Raw genomic sequence first — 15271 nt, 5'->3', positions numbered from 1 at the left:
ACTCAATTCGCGACCCTTTACGACCTGACTGCCGTTGCAGGTATGTATACACAGAGAATTGAAGCTGTAAAGGACCAAAAACTACGACGGAAGATCTCGTGAAAAGCACATGGATGTTTTTTCTGTCGGTTGATGCACGTGCCTACGGACATCCTCTCTTCCCGACCTGTTCTTTTCAACTTATGCATCTATTTATCTTTTCTTGTCGGTTCGCTGCACGCTCTCTCTAAACGAAATAGAAAGTCATTCCGGTTCCTCGGTTCATTTACAGTCACACGTTTTGTTTCAGTTCGCCTTTCATTTAATTTTTAACCGTCGCGATCCTCCGGACCGCTCAACTTTCCCAAAGCATAATTCTCGATGGTCCGTAAATTTTTCTGAAAAAAACGCGAACTCCACAAATGTTTCCCCGCTTGTTATCCTGTGTCTTCGATGGTTTTACAGTCCACAATGAAAGTTTTCGCGAACAAAGTACCTACACGCTTCGTTTGTACTTTCTAAATAAGATAAATGAAATTTAAAGAGAAGTAGCTTACCAGCGAAGATTACATCTACGATCAAACCGAGAAAAGAGACAGCTATACAGGATGTTCCTGCCTTGTCTGAAACAGAGGTAAATCAAGATTCTTCCAATCATTTTAACAATTATACGTCAAAGAAGTACAAAAGTCGTACGGAAGAATATTACGTTCATAAAAAAAGATTATATTCGTCGCGTAATAGTTATGTTCGACGGCTTCGCGACACAAAGTGCTATACCATTAAAGCGTAAGGCTGACATGCCTAATGTACCATCGATATCCCTACGGTTCTTCCGCCGAATATTCGGAAGAATGCATACGCGGCAACCGTTGCGGACGTCTAACAAACGCGTGCGTAGTGGGGATATCGAGGGGCAACAAAGAAAAGAAGCCGTTTGGTTTTGAACAAAAGATTCATTCCATTTCGAACAGCGAAGTGCGAAGAATCTAGCGTAACAGCGAAGCAAACACGTTCGAGAAGCATGATTGTTGATTGTTGATCGTTGATTGTTGATCGTTGACTGTTGATTGTTGACTGTTAATTGTTAAATAAACCTTTTTTGCTGAACATCGAGAGTATTTCTTGGGCACTTAATTACGACAGTGTATCATTTTGACAGATGTAGGAAAAGGTGATTCATCTGGGAATAAAATTAAAAAATCTGAATTCGATAAAGTTCGACGCAGGAAAATCACAGTAATCTCAAGATTAACGTAGTTGCTCCTACATTTAAGAACGCGGTAACGACGATTAAGAAAGTTAAAGATAGTTTTCAATCTTTTTACGTCGTATTCGAGATATTTCCGGAAATCATCGAATATACCGTTATACGTTTCCTAACGCGACCTCAGGATTACCTCAACCCTCCTATAGAAACTGTCTGCATCCTGAAAACGGATAATCGAAAAAGCGTAGGACGGGCAGAAGTCGAAGGGTGGTCTCCCCAGTCTGCGATGGGGTGAGAAAATTGAACGAGGGCTGCAGGTAGGACGAGGCAGCCTGGAATACCTCGTAGATCACGCGTATTCTTACGTTCGCACGCGTGCCGGCAATTCCGTGATTCGTTGGTTACACGATGGCCGAGCATTGTTGCGTGCTAATTTACGGACCAATTAATTAGCGCCACGGAGCTCAGATATTCCTGGCTCCCCGGAACGCGTCGCTCGAATCACCCTCTGCCCCTCTCTACTCCCTCGTTTTCTAAGCCCCTCACCCTTCTGCCCCTCGCGAAAGCATTCGTCCGACTTCGCAGCTGTATTGTGCTAACTCCGAGCATGTTCTCCTTCTGACGCGCGGTCTCTTCATTTACGATAGCTTCGATAGAAATAGACGGTGGATTTAATCGTCTCGAGATGCACAAGGATCACGAGGCCAAGTCACCAGCGGGTAATCAAGACACGAAGGGAACGTTCCTCCAATCGAGAGAACGATTCTAGAATTCGTGCGTGTTAGTCCGAACTGGATTTTGCACGGAGCAATGTCGTTTCTGTGCGTTCGTTCGTTTTAATTTTACTCTGATGGAACGCTGTTGCTTTTACTATGATATATTTCACGTTCCTTGTATTTATCTTTCACGAGCTCGAATCAGTTCTTTGTCCCTTTATCTATGGATATCATCGCGCGCGACGCTATTAAAAAACTGGTCGTACAATCGTAGTGTAAAAGAAACGATTGTCACTAAGGAGTACTGAGAACCTTTGTCATAACGCAGCCGCTCGTCATGACATTCAAAGGTTCGACTCAGACAGCTCGCAGAGGCGTGGTGGAATTTTTACAACAGAGGGTAAGAACGTTGATGTTCCTTGGTGAAAAAAAGCGACACACGTGCGCGTCGGTGGATGCTCGCGAACGTTATAGATGACAGTGTCAGCGACAGAGGGTCGACACGGCAGACAGGACAACGCGGTGTCAGTGTCCGAGGGTGCAGAGTGTAGGAGACAACGAATAATTCATCCCTTTCTGCCGCCCCTCTGCAGAGATGCGTCGCACATGTCGTCGCTGCACACCAAATATCACGATTCTACTGCATTCGCCTCGCGAAACATGATCTTTCAACTACACGGTCATTCGTTCAAGCGCTATGAACGCATTTCCTCGATCAACTTATTCTGAATCACGTATACAAGACAGTTGTTTCGAACGCTCGATCGTTCCATAAATTCATTTCATTCTACGGAACTTGGAAATAAATATTTCTATGTACAAAGGCACAAACTATTTCAACATTCGCATTCGCTCTAAAACTTCCATCTATCTATCTATATATATAATCCTATATACCAGGTATGTAAATATGAAACCGGAATTTTTGTATAGAAAATACACGTTTATTGTATGAAAATGATTAAAAATATTTTATTCGAAGTATTCCGTCGCTAGCTATACATTTTTCCCACCTGTCTGGCAATTAGTGGATGCCATGCCAAAAAATCTGTTGCTCTTTTGAGGCAAACCAGTCATCGAGCCATTTTCGTACATTTTCGTAAGAAGTGAAGTGCTGGTCAGAAAGTGCGTGTCCCATCGATGGTAAATAAATAGTAATCGGACGGAGCCAAGTCTGGTGAGTAAGCCGCGTGCGAAAGTATTTCCCAACTGAACGCTTCAATCGTTTCCTTGACCGGTTTTGCTGTATGTGATGGTGCATTATCATGAAGCAAAATTACTTTGCATTGCCTTTTTTGATATTCTGGTCGTTCTTCACGCAAAGCTTGATTCAAATCGATCATTTGTTGTCGGTAACGCTCAGTATTAACGGTTTCGCCAGGTTCTAACAGCTCATAATAGATCATACTCTTCTGATCCCATCAAACACAGAGCATTGTCTTCCGTCCATAGCGCTTTGGTCTTGTAGTCGATGTCGGTGGTTCGCCTGGAGCTACCCATGATCTTTTACGCTTAGGATTCTCAAAATATATCCACTTTTCATCGCCAGTCACAATTCGGTGGAGAAATGACTTTCTTTTGTATCTGGCGAGCAGCATTTCGCAAGTGGTTTTTCGGTTTTCCTGCTGTCTTTCATTCAGTTCATGTGGAACCCATTTTCCCACCTTCTGGATCTTTCCCATGTCTTTCAAACGTATGGAGACGGCTTCTCGTGTCATGTTTAATTGATCAGCGAGTTGTTGTTGCGTTTGAGCGTCATCCTCATTCAACAATGCTTGCAATTCTCTGTCTTGAAACTTTTTCGGTGGTCTTGCACGTTTTTCGTTCCTCGCGTCAAAATTGCCACTTCTGAATTTTTTAAACCACTCAAAGCACTGTGATTTACCAAGAGCATGCTCACTGTAAGCTTCGACAAGCATTCGATGCGATTCTGCAGCAGTTTTCTTCAAATGGTAACAGAAAATCAATGCTGTCCGCAAATTGTAGTTTCCAGGCACAAAATTCGACATGTTCAACGCTATTACAAACTATGCTGTTGTATGAAACTTGTATTATTCTGAGTCGAAAATGTTTGTGAGATGTCAACAAAACTTTTGGCATCAATGACGCAATTTAGTGATAACTACATTACCAGCTAGGGCCATCTATAGGCAAATTCCGGTTTCATACTTACAGACCTGATATATATATGTCGGAGATGAAAAGACAACGGGGTCATCCGTTGGAATTACTTGGAAAAACCTCAATAGCATTCACAAAATAACCCAGTCACAGTCATTCGAAACTTGAGACAATGAGCTTAGGCTCGAGGCGACAACCGGTCGCCGAGCGTAGCCACGGTCACGGGATAGACGTTCCACCTAACAGAAAAGTACCAATATTATGAGACATACGCTGTGTTAACAATCAAACCCCGGGCAAGAGCAATGTCGCAGCTACGCGGGTCTGCCTAACAACGGTGGCTGCAGTTTTGTTGGTATCCCGGGCCAACGTTAAACAAAGCTAACGCAATCGTAAGGAGAGGAAAGTTTCCATCAGTCAATTATTCTTGTGATCTCCTTAGTGAGTGACACATCGTCTAGAGAGCAATATACCGAGCGTCATAGCAAACGTTACTTTTGTGCATAGAATTCTATTCTGAGTTTAACAAAGAGTGAGCCCGTGGACCGTGGATTCGCTATATCGAACCTAAGGTCATTGCCATTAGCGTCTAGTTACCGCGGTCACTGGTCGATCTTATTTCATCTGTATCCGTGATAATAAACGCTATCTTGATTGTGCAACAACAATGAACAACCCAGGCGAAGATTCTTTACACGCCCATAACCCAAGTCTCAACAACTCAAACCCGACATATATATATGATTTTATTATTATTTATTTAAAATGGATTAAACAGGAAACGATGGTTATTTAACGTGAACTAAATACAATAATGTGTTATAACTAAGACAACTAAATAGTTAATTTACAACCCTCGTCACCACGGTTCCAACTCTCTCTTTCACGCGGACCACACTCTCTGACAACGCTGACAACACTCTCTGACTTCTCAACTCACACTGATTGCTAATTCGTCTTCCTCCCTTAACATCCCTTTGTCTTTTCTTATAGCCCCATCACGTACGTATTCCGCAACCGTCGATAGCCATGGTCACGTAGGCCTTTTTCCGCGTAACTATTCGACTGAAAGACCGACGACATATTGATGGGCCTGTTGGCACTTAGGCTTTCTCGCAACATTGTTTATGGTTTACCCATTTCTTAGTGTGTTATATGAAATATTTCGAAATCTCATTAGCCCTGTATCGGGACACGTCTGAAATCAAAGGTTCGAAAACTTTGTTCAGCCAGGGTACATGTTACGTCGCGCGAGATGGTCCGTGCGACGTCCCTCACGGTCAGGCCGCCGAGGCCTGCTCATCGTCACACTGACCCGCAATAAACCCAAGAAACCACCACCATAGACCACATTTGTTAGCTATAAAGTTGCATTCCTTTGAACATTTTCGGTTGTAGATGGTCTTTAGAAAAGGTCCTTAGGTTTATTGCACGCTCTCACTCATTACGGAGAAAGCGGAAGTTTGCCCAGCGAGGTAGCGAGTTTTTCTCAAGGGCAGAAACACACGTGAGCCACATCTGCCGAGGACTGTCTCCTCGTATTTTGTTCATTAACATTGGCAATACCCAATGGGCATCGCAGATCGTTACCCTCACTTTTCTACCGAAAAGTGTGAACTACGAATCCGCGTTCTTAGTTCAACAAGGATACACCCACATCGAGCTTTCTTCCTAAATAGTACGAGACGGGTCAACTACTGTTCTAATATCCCTCGGACAGTCAAGTTCACTGTTCTAACACCCCTCGGGCAGTCAAGTCTACGGTTCTAACACTCATCGGGCCGTCAAGTTCCAACATAACTCATTCAGTCAAGTTCTCGCTGCTCTAACTATCAAATCGAACAACCTTCGGGTCCATCACGGCGCTTTTCGACACGACGAATCCAAACACGGTCGGTTCACGTTAACTATTGTAATCCAGTGTAAATAAATATACATATATTATATAACTGTGAAGTCCAGTTATATTCCAACCCAATCATCCCTTATTCTCCCAAAAGAAATAAGGGGATCGCCCTGTTCGTGGTGTCGACTCGTGCAATCGTAGCGGGAATTTACGACTCCCGTTGACGCGCTATAACGCGACCGTCTCCTCGCGACTGGACGAAATAACAGTACATTTTGAGTGAATGTTTGCGGTAGGAAACAAGCGCTCCAAAAGTCTGAAAGGTAGCTAGCCTATATAGTAATTGGTAGAGATACATTGGTAGATACTTGATCACGTTTTAGGATGGACAGATTAATTTCTGACAGTTGCGTCACGACTGATCGTCACTCAAAAGTGCGAGCAAATAGGCGGAAGATAACGATAACGTCCGCGCCAATAACGACGCGACGGTTAGCTATGATTATTAATCATGTGCAGGTTGCGCGTGCGAGTGTCAGCGGTGCGTGGGGAGGCCTGACTAATCGTTCCGCCATTGCGGAATAATATACCCATGGTGGTGGACCGTTGTTTTGCTCCTGTGGTTCTACAGTTTAGACCCTCTACTAGAATCGTGTACTTGTTTTTGCATCGCACGTTACATTCTAAACTAGCGATTTCCATCAGTAATGATTTTACAAAAGAATGTCGTAATCTGGTACCTTATGCAACAAAAAGGTACACGCTGCTAAATAAGTCTTATTTCACTCGAAAGATAAAAATTCTATTCGAATTTCGTAGCAATGTTTATTCGAGATTATCAATGAGATTAAATTCAATAACTGTAATAGCTTATTCTGATTTACTGTTGGAAGCTTCAGATGCTAGGCTGTTTGCGGTTGCGCGAAAACGGGACGAGCAGATCTTCCGGGTAGGATATTTTGCGGGGGAGTACGAAATCCTCCAGTAAACCAACGGAATCCTACTGGCTGCTGGCTTTACCTTGCTACGGTCTCGCGCTAATGCAGCAATAAACATGCATCTATCTGAAGCACGAGCGAAGTCACGGCTCCGCCAGACGAGAACAAGCCTACGAAGAATAATATGCATCAACGGAAATATAGTAAAGACGTAGCCGCTAGAGTTTCCAAGCTGAAACGCATCCGCGCTTACATGCGAGCAACTGAAGATACGAATATTCTAGAATGCAACGGATTCAGTAATGTTGTTTTTACACGCTTTAGCTTTGAGAAATTTAAGAATCAATATCCTTTAGCTCTTGACACGGAAAAGTAATAAAATTATTGCTATAAAAAATGGAATTTTTCTATGGTACAGTGAGAACAACAAGGTTGAGGTACAAGACATCCACGTGTAAGAGCTACAAAATAGTTTACAATGAGTTAGGGCAGCGTTTGCGCCATAAAGAGAGCTTAGCGTCGAGAAAAATAGTTGTTGCTTAGTCTTTGAGGTACACTGCACACTAGTAATACTGCGAGAACAGACAGGGTGAGAAGAAAATCGTAAGAGAGTACATACTGTTTTAGGAAATAATTATAATTGCTTCAATATATATATACGTTTTACGTAGGAATTATTTCTACGAGATAAAGCGATGTATTGGTTGGAGTAGATCGATTTAACGGACAGATAAACATTTTACAAATTTAAGTGAGAGAAATGGGAATGCAATTTGCGTTCTGGAATATTTTGTCCAGATCATAAAATCTATTAACTTCAATCTCGAAATAGCCGCTTGAATTCCGTTTTGAATTAAATATTTTTCCAACCAATTCACAGTTTGATTTTGCTTTGTAGGTTGTGATCTATATTGAAACTGAAACTACGCTGAAATTGCAACGACTGATTACAAAACAGGGACGAAAGAAACGATAATGAAATCGATGAAACAAATCTGCTATAATCGTATTACACTTTTACGAGCGTTAATATAAATTCTTGTAAACTACATTAAATCTTGTATTCAGGTCATCGAATAATAGATTCCCGGTTGATTCGTTAAAAAAGAATCTGTCCTTTTTTTTTAATAACAACGAAAATAAGTTTGCCCGACAGTATTTTTGTTCCGACTGGGAGCACGCGTACGTGGCGCACAATACGGAAAGGAAGTTAATTACTCCTCGTTCTCATTTCGATTTTTTGAATAGCCAGCCGCTTAACAAAAGGGGAGAAAAGACATCGCGTCGCTGCGAAAAAATAGGTTGCGTCGTGAAGGGCCTGTTTTGAAATATTTTATAGTTACTTTTTCTCTCCCTTTCTCCCTCTGCAACTGAAATTTTTAAAACCTCGAGTTTTCAAAGATTAATACAAACGTATGTATGTTACGCCTCTTCTCTTTTTGCTATCTAATGTGTGGCTCGTTTTGGCAAATATTTATAGTTGCATGAATTGAACCCTTAAATTAACAGGATTCCTCAGCAAACAATGTCACTGTATTACTTCTTTGTTTGAAAGATAAAGTTGTGCGATAACTGTAAACCTGAAAGGATACAATCGTGCCGAACACCGAGGATGATATTGAAAAATTTGAGTTATCTATAGAATACGTTCAACAAATCAATTGAATATTGGATACGTTCTACATGAATACGTTCGACGTATTATGCACTGAAGGGTTAAGGAAAAAGATGAAACATTTTCAAACCAATGGACAATACGTGCTCCGATATCAATAGCAATCTCGAGACACTTTTCGTTCACTTTCCAAGTATCACATCTGCGGGGGGAGAGATCTGCAGTCGTTTTGGAACAAAAGAATGAAGCGAGGAACGGTTGATTACGACGAGCGATTAAATTTTTCATTATCGAAGAAATTCTGCACCGTCAGAAATAAGTAATAATCGACAGATCGCTGCGTCCGCTCGCTTCTTGTTTCCCCATGCGACGTAAATCTCGATCGCGAGTAATATCGGCGAAGTCAAAGGTATTTTCAAAAATATCTCCACTCCGCACGCTGCGAAGGATTCTTGTTTGCTTAACATGCTATACCCTTTCGCGTATTTCGTCCGAACTCGAGTTTCCAACAGGGTAGATTTTTTAAATATTTTTGCTTCTTTCGTTGTGTGTTTTTTCTCGTGTTTTTCTGCTTTCGGAACGTTTCACCGTTTCCCGCAACTTCAGCATTAAAACGTAAAAATAAAAAGAGTAGAATTTTTCGAGGAAAAAGAATTTGTCTGCAGCTGCCGTCGCGTTTCTGGGAATATCTCGTCGCATTTCATTGATGAGGATGGGACAAAGCTTCAAACTCATATTTATTCGCCGTCTGCTTTCTTTCTCGAGATCCTCGTAGCCAAAGCATTCTGCCATTTTAATCTTAGCGCGACGCGCGAGCCGGAAGGACACGCTTCGCTTTGTACGCGAATTACATACGGACCACGTGCTTATTTTAAAAGATTGTCGTCCCCAGACTTCTTTAATCTCGGGATTCCCTTGCAACGAAGAGTCATAGAAAAGAACAGATTCCCACCCCTAAATCAAACGCGCATATACATCCCTGTTCACAAGTATCAGGTTATCCAGACAAAAAGAAGAAGCAGTCGTTAGGAAATTATTAAACCAAGCTTGGAACATTAGACGCGAGGGGAATGAGCTTATTACTAGACTACGGACGTTTATACGTTTATGTGAAATTTAAGGACGCAAATATCTACGGAATGCAAATCATACGCGCAAAAATATATAAAATATTTAAAGTACTATATTCGTAATAATATCTAGTTATCTACCTACGTTCGTAAAAATATGAATTAACGTATGGATAAACATCGGTGCAACAGCTCGCGCGATCTAATAGATAAATCGAAAAAGATCTCAACACGAATCCAAAACGAGGAGCGAAACATTGGTGACAATGAAAAATGGAAACAAAGGTTCTCCGTGGGAAGGTATTCCCCTCGGATAAAGCGCATCGTCGAAATCACAAAGAAGTCTGAGCGACAGGATCGAAAACGGGGAGTTAATTTTCCCGCAGGATCACGACCGTGCAAAACGGAATGAATGTCAGGGAAAGGGTGGCTTTGGTTCAATTATTACGGAACGATAGAAACGGATTATCACGCTCGATTTCGCCGTTTCTGTATTAAGCGACAAGTCGCCGGCGAGTCGACGCTGCGTCCGACAACCGTGTAATTCGCCTACCACGAAAAATCATCTCCGCGGAAAAAATGTCATGGCTCCCGCGGCGCGGAAAGACCAAGGAACACGAGTGAAAAAGTCTCCTTTCGACGAACTTACGATTTTTCGCAGTTACAGCTCACCAAAGGATCAATATACGGTGGCTCGCAAAAGTATTTATATCTGTTACCATAAACTTTTCTGTACATTATTTCGTAGATTATAGAAAACAGTTAAAAATTTCATTAGCACCATAATGATCGTGTTGGTAAAATTTGAGATCAATGTGAATCTTGTTACAGTGCCAATGAAGTTTCAAAACGTCTCGCCTAAGGCACATAACGTATTCGTGAAACATTTCTTCGTTTCTGTAAATTTGTGGAATTAAAATAGTACTTCTCTGTCGTAATACCGTTACATTCCTAATTACAGGCTGATCGTAAATTTGCTAGGAATACGAGCAAAGCATATTGACTAACATCTGGAATTAATCTACCGAAAAGGTCCGACGGTTTGCGAATAGTCTGTTTCCGGAAGTTAATATAAGTCATGAAGTACGGTCCATTTCGTAGAGACGAGCCACCTGCGGCACTCACGGAATCCCAACTGAACGTAGTTTTCATAAAAACAACTTCCATTCCCGTATCTAAAGGAAACGAAATTATATTACATCAGCCCACTATGAAGAAATGATTGCGCTTATTACAAGTAAGATAAGTGTTTTGTTTTGTTCTTTCTTTTTCTTTTTCTTTCTTTTTTTTTTTTTTTTTCATGCAACTGAAATTATGTCTGATCTTTAAATTCGTTCAGACAATAGAGGTTCAGCTTTCAGTTCATACTTCTGAATCTGAACAGTGTAGCTTGTACGTAGAAACGAAGTTCTACTGTGTGTACACGAAGCGTATTCACGTAAGATTTTCATAAAAGAGCTGAGGTTGAGCGGAAAATGACGAAAAAGGAAAAACGCCCTCGCAATTCGGCCATTTCGCAGATTTTGCTGGACGAGTTCTCGACTCGTGCTCGAAAGAGCTGGCCGCTAGAAATGACCGAAGCATTATTTCTGTTCGGGATACCCGTTGACCCGTATTCCTATTCGCAAAGTCAACGGCAGACCAGCGTTCCTTTCGTCGATACTAGAATTTCTTGGCAGCGCTTTTCTTCCTGGCCGCACAGGTCGCTCGATAATCTCGAAAAAAAGCGCGACTCTGCTCGAGACGGCCGCTCTCGCATGGCTGATTAACTCGATATCCGAACGTATCGAGTCGGCAACGCGAAAATCGTTGTCGATCCACGAAATAGTAGCCACTTTACGTGTCAGTAAACTCCAAGAGAACGTTTATCGGTTGGCTATAATAGTTGGCTGTGTCTCGAGAAAATTTGAAAATGAAAGCATCCAGGGTACAATGGAACCTTTTGTCTAAGCGTTTTATTAAGAGACAGAGCGTACTAAACAATTTCAGTTCCAGGAAAGCATAATCTCAAATGGACGTTTCATTAAAGAAAATACCGAAGACTTGAAAGAAATCTTGGCGCCAGTAAAACACATATCTGGACATGCTTTAGACTCTCGCGTATCGAATTACAGCTAATTTGATCCATTAAAGGTCAACGTTAACGCAACATTTCATTTGCAATTCTTTTTCAATCAGTTAAATTATTGAATTCTCTTATCGCTGAGAGAATGGAAGATTTAAAAGGGAAGCGCAAAGGAATGAAGAAGAAGCTTCTATCGAGAAGTATTAGTGATTCAGAACAAGTCTCGGACCGACTTCCGGTGAAGAGCAGACGAAGTATGGAACGTGTGAGTGGAAGAAAAAAGCGAAGAAAAAGTGTGAAAAAAACGAAATAGCAGAATAGATGTCGAAGAACACTCGAGCCAATAACAAATTTTTAAAAACGTGAATTAAAAACTGAAGAGAAGTATTTACTGCTACCTACGGTAACTTAAATACATCCAATACTCTGATGGAGAAGCTACACCTGGATAGCAAATGAAATTTTATGGGAAAAGAATCGGACTCGCTTGTCCATCGCAAACATCGTCAATTTTGTTGTAGAAGGCGCAGGAAAGTACGATGCCTTGAACAAAAGGTGAATCAAGTAATCGATAAAATTCTCTTAGCAGTTTCAACGTAACGCCGTAAAAGAGTCTAGGTACTCTTGCCGCTGCAGCGTCGGTTCTGAATAATTCAGGGCATATATTTTTTTTTTTCGTTTTTGCTTCTTTCTTCTTCTTCTTTTTTTTTTTTTTTTTAATATGGTTCATTATCGTGCGCACGAACGATGTAATTGAATTAAAAAGGAATGCCAACGATTATTCACCGTAGAAGGAAAAAAAATATGAAAGTCCTTTTAAACGCGTATCGATTTAACTCGCGCAGTTTAATTAAGAACGTGCGCGCGGTTTGTCCGCGAGACGAGCGTTTTAAATTCATCCAAGCCGTTTGATGCATTTTTGGGTTGCTTTTCAAACCAAAGCTTTTATCGAAGCGCGGAGAAAATGCTAGAACATTAAAACCGCGGAATTTCCTTCGAACGGAACAGTAAATGTTCACCGAGTAATCAGCTCGGCGATCTCGGATATCGTACGTAATCGAGGGAACGCGGCAAATTCGAAAAGCTTGATGGAATAACGTAACATAAATAAATCATCGTGAAGAAACGAACCGCTGTCGTTAGTTTCACTCGAAGCAAATAAAAATGATTATTTCGTCGACTGAATATTTGTTACCGGAGTCTGTGTTAACCGTAGCTATTATTATTCCAAAGTAATCGATACCTACACGAACTGGACTGATACATCAATACCATTATCGTATGAAACGATCACTGGCGCGTCATGTGCAAAATCAAAGTCAATCTGTCGAGCATAATGTCGACCAGCGAAATATCTGTGCGGCTTTTCATTGCGATTTCGATCGGATAAACAATAACAACCAAAATTCGGTGACGACGCGCTGCGATTATCTATTATATATATATGATTCTGTTGCTTGTTAATCAATGTCATTCACATCGATGATACAATAAATCGATTAAACGTGTTTGCTCCATACAACGAGTATCTATATGGTACCGATTTCAATGCAAATACGTAAAACTCAAAAAATTGTGGGACAACGTGGGAAAACCTTGCGATATAAAAATAGGTAGCTATGATATAAAAATTATTCGTTAATATAGAGCACTACAAGTTATGAAATTTTGTATTCAAAAATTGTCTAATCGAGTCTATTTGGGTGTTGGTTGTATCTTATCGTCATCGAATGCAAAAGACATCCAATGTTAGTCGAAGTTTAGTTTGAATTAAACGCTAGATAATTTACGAGCGTAGGTAGGTTTTCTTGTGAAAAGGACAACTTACCGCGGGGAAGGATCGGCTCGCAAGAACGTTCATTCTCGAAGAGAAATTACAGGAGTAGTTCGAAGCTGTTACTAGCGATCTATCAGAGCGCACAACGCCGACTACACTCCACTTCCCTATAGATATTACATGTGCACGTATCTACTTGCAGTTATCTCTGCCAGTGAATGTCATCCGACAGGAAGGTAATCCATAATCAGGCAATGCCTATATCCACTTGGCTACCTAATACCTAATAGATCCCGCTCGAAGTAGATAGCCTGTGAATTACAGGCAGAATGAGTATGCAGAGACGTGTGCATGTCAGCCGGTGTTTCGTCGGGTAAAACTAGGTGAATCGGGTGGAACTACCCGGCAATCTAGTCGAACTGCTCCGCTGGAAATAAGCTCTAACCTTCGCAGTCTGCGAGCTGCCACGAATGTAAGGATAATCGCATCAAATTCTCAGCAATATTCTATCCTACAACCCCCGTTCACAACACGTGTTTGAACGTCTTTTATGCAAAACGCCATACTCGATCCAAATAGATTGTCAGGAAAACGATCGATTGATGAGAATGTTGTGCAATATGCCTACAAAGTATTCAATAGCTTTATGAATTGCCCACAAACTGTCGAGCTTCGAATTGTTCAATTCGTTCGTTTCTATGAGAAATCTGCGATATTATGGTCTCCTCTATGCGAACTCACACAAAACAACGTATGGGTAGCATACTGGTGTCAACCGTATAGTATAAAACTTCAATAGTGTCTGTTCTTCAAGTCGATACTTTTTCTCCACCCAGCCGTTTAGAATTAAGAATTTGTTGTGCCATATCTTATCCAGTTTACATCAGCTTGTAAGCTATTGTTTGTCGATATGTAGTTTCGTAAATTTAATTTGCATGTATTTTTCATATTACGCGACTTACTGTAAGCAATGGGTTAGTCTTTTTTTCTGTAAATAAATAAATAACATATAGCATAACATAACAATGTAATATACATAAAAGCTGTTTGCGAGAGTTATAGAGGAACAGTGAAATGATTACATATACGTTGACTTCATAATTTCCTAATCTAAAAAGCACTGAAAAAGTTTAAAGCGAATTAAATGGAAAATTTTGATCCAAGTTTGAATCACGCACTTTATAAGAGATTTAATAATATACGTGAAACGTTAATTAATCGGATGGAAATTCTAGAGTAAGAAAAACGTAAAGGAAACGATATCGTTTCCAAGGTTTTTTGTTAAAAACTCGATTCCCCTTATTCCGAAAGGTGAGACGCACAAGGCGCAGTGGTCGTGCCTAATCTTCCACCAAGGTGCACAAGCCAAGAAACTACCTTCGTTGAAGCTCACGAACTGCAAACAAGCTCTGATGCACCGTAAGTATTCCTCGCAGACAATGGGGAAGATCGAGGGAACGAGACGGGGGAAAAAAGGGATGGATTGTGAGACTATCTTGCATCGAGAAGGTCCGTAAAATCAGTCGTAAAAATCGTCTACGGAGGTGAAATTTGCACACGAATAGTACAATGCGTTTTTACGACTCGGTGTTTATAGGTGATCTGCACGCAATGCAATAAAAAGCAAAAAATGTGGGGGTATTTTAATCTTTCTCTATTTCGAACACGTATTTGATCCTACGTGGGCAATCGGATTAATATTTAAAAGTTTTCCAATAAGTTTCAACGTGAAAATGTCCAAGGATTTAGATTTCGCAGTGATCTTGCGTTAGATTTACAGGACGATAAAGAATCATTAAAAGAAACGTAAAGAAATGGTAGTCACTTGGCTGCACAGGGGTTAATTCGTACAAACAGACGATGAACGTTGAAGAAAGAAGTAAGGAGTTTACTCAACTTCAACATTAACCTAAAGAATCGCCAAGTTGCTCGGT

At 40.9% G+C, this 15271-nt stretch overlaps 1 protein-coding gene across 3 annotated transcripts in view; it reads right to left on the bottom strand.

The window, feature by feature from the left end:
• The window catches only part of Msi (RNA-binding protein musashi), a 120970-nt gene that overhangs the window by 89535 nt on the left and 16164 nt on the right, over positions 1 to 15271 (bottom strand). For 2 of the 3 annotated variants that reach the window (XM_072015267.1, XM_072015261.1), the window contains exon 2: positions 537 to 602. The exons of the other annotated variant lie outside the window; for it this stretch is intronic. The gene's annotated coding sequence lies outside the window, so the exon portion shown is untranslated. The remainder of the gene's footprint in view (positions 1 to 536; positions 603 to 15271) is intronic. 3 annotated transcript variants of the gene reach the window in all.

The sequence above is a fragment of the Bombus fervidus genome, chromosome 13, assembly GCF_041682495.2.
Source record: "Bombus fervidus isolate BK054 chromosome 13, iyBomFerv1, whole genome shotgun sequence".
In the NCBI taxonomy this organism is placed as follows: Eukaryota; Metazoa; Arthropoda; class Insecta; order Hymenoptera; family Apidae; genus Bombus; species Bombus fervidus.
Note: the sequence above shows the minus strand (reverse complement) of the source record. Positions and strands in the feature narration are given on the sequence as shown.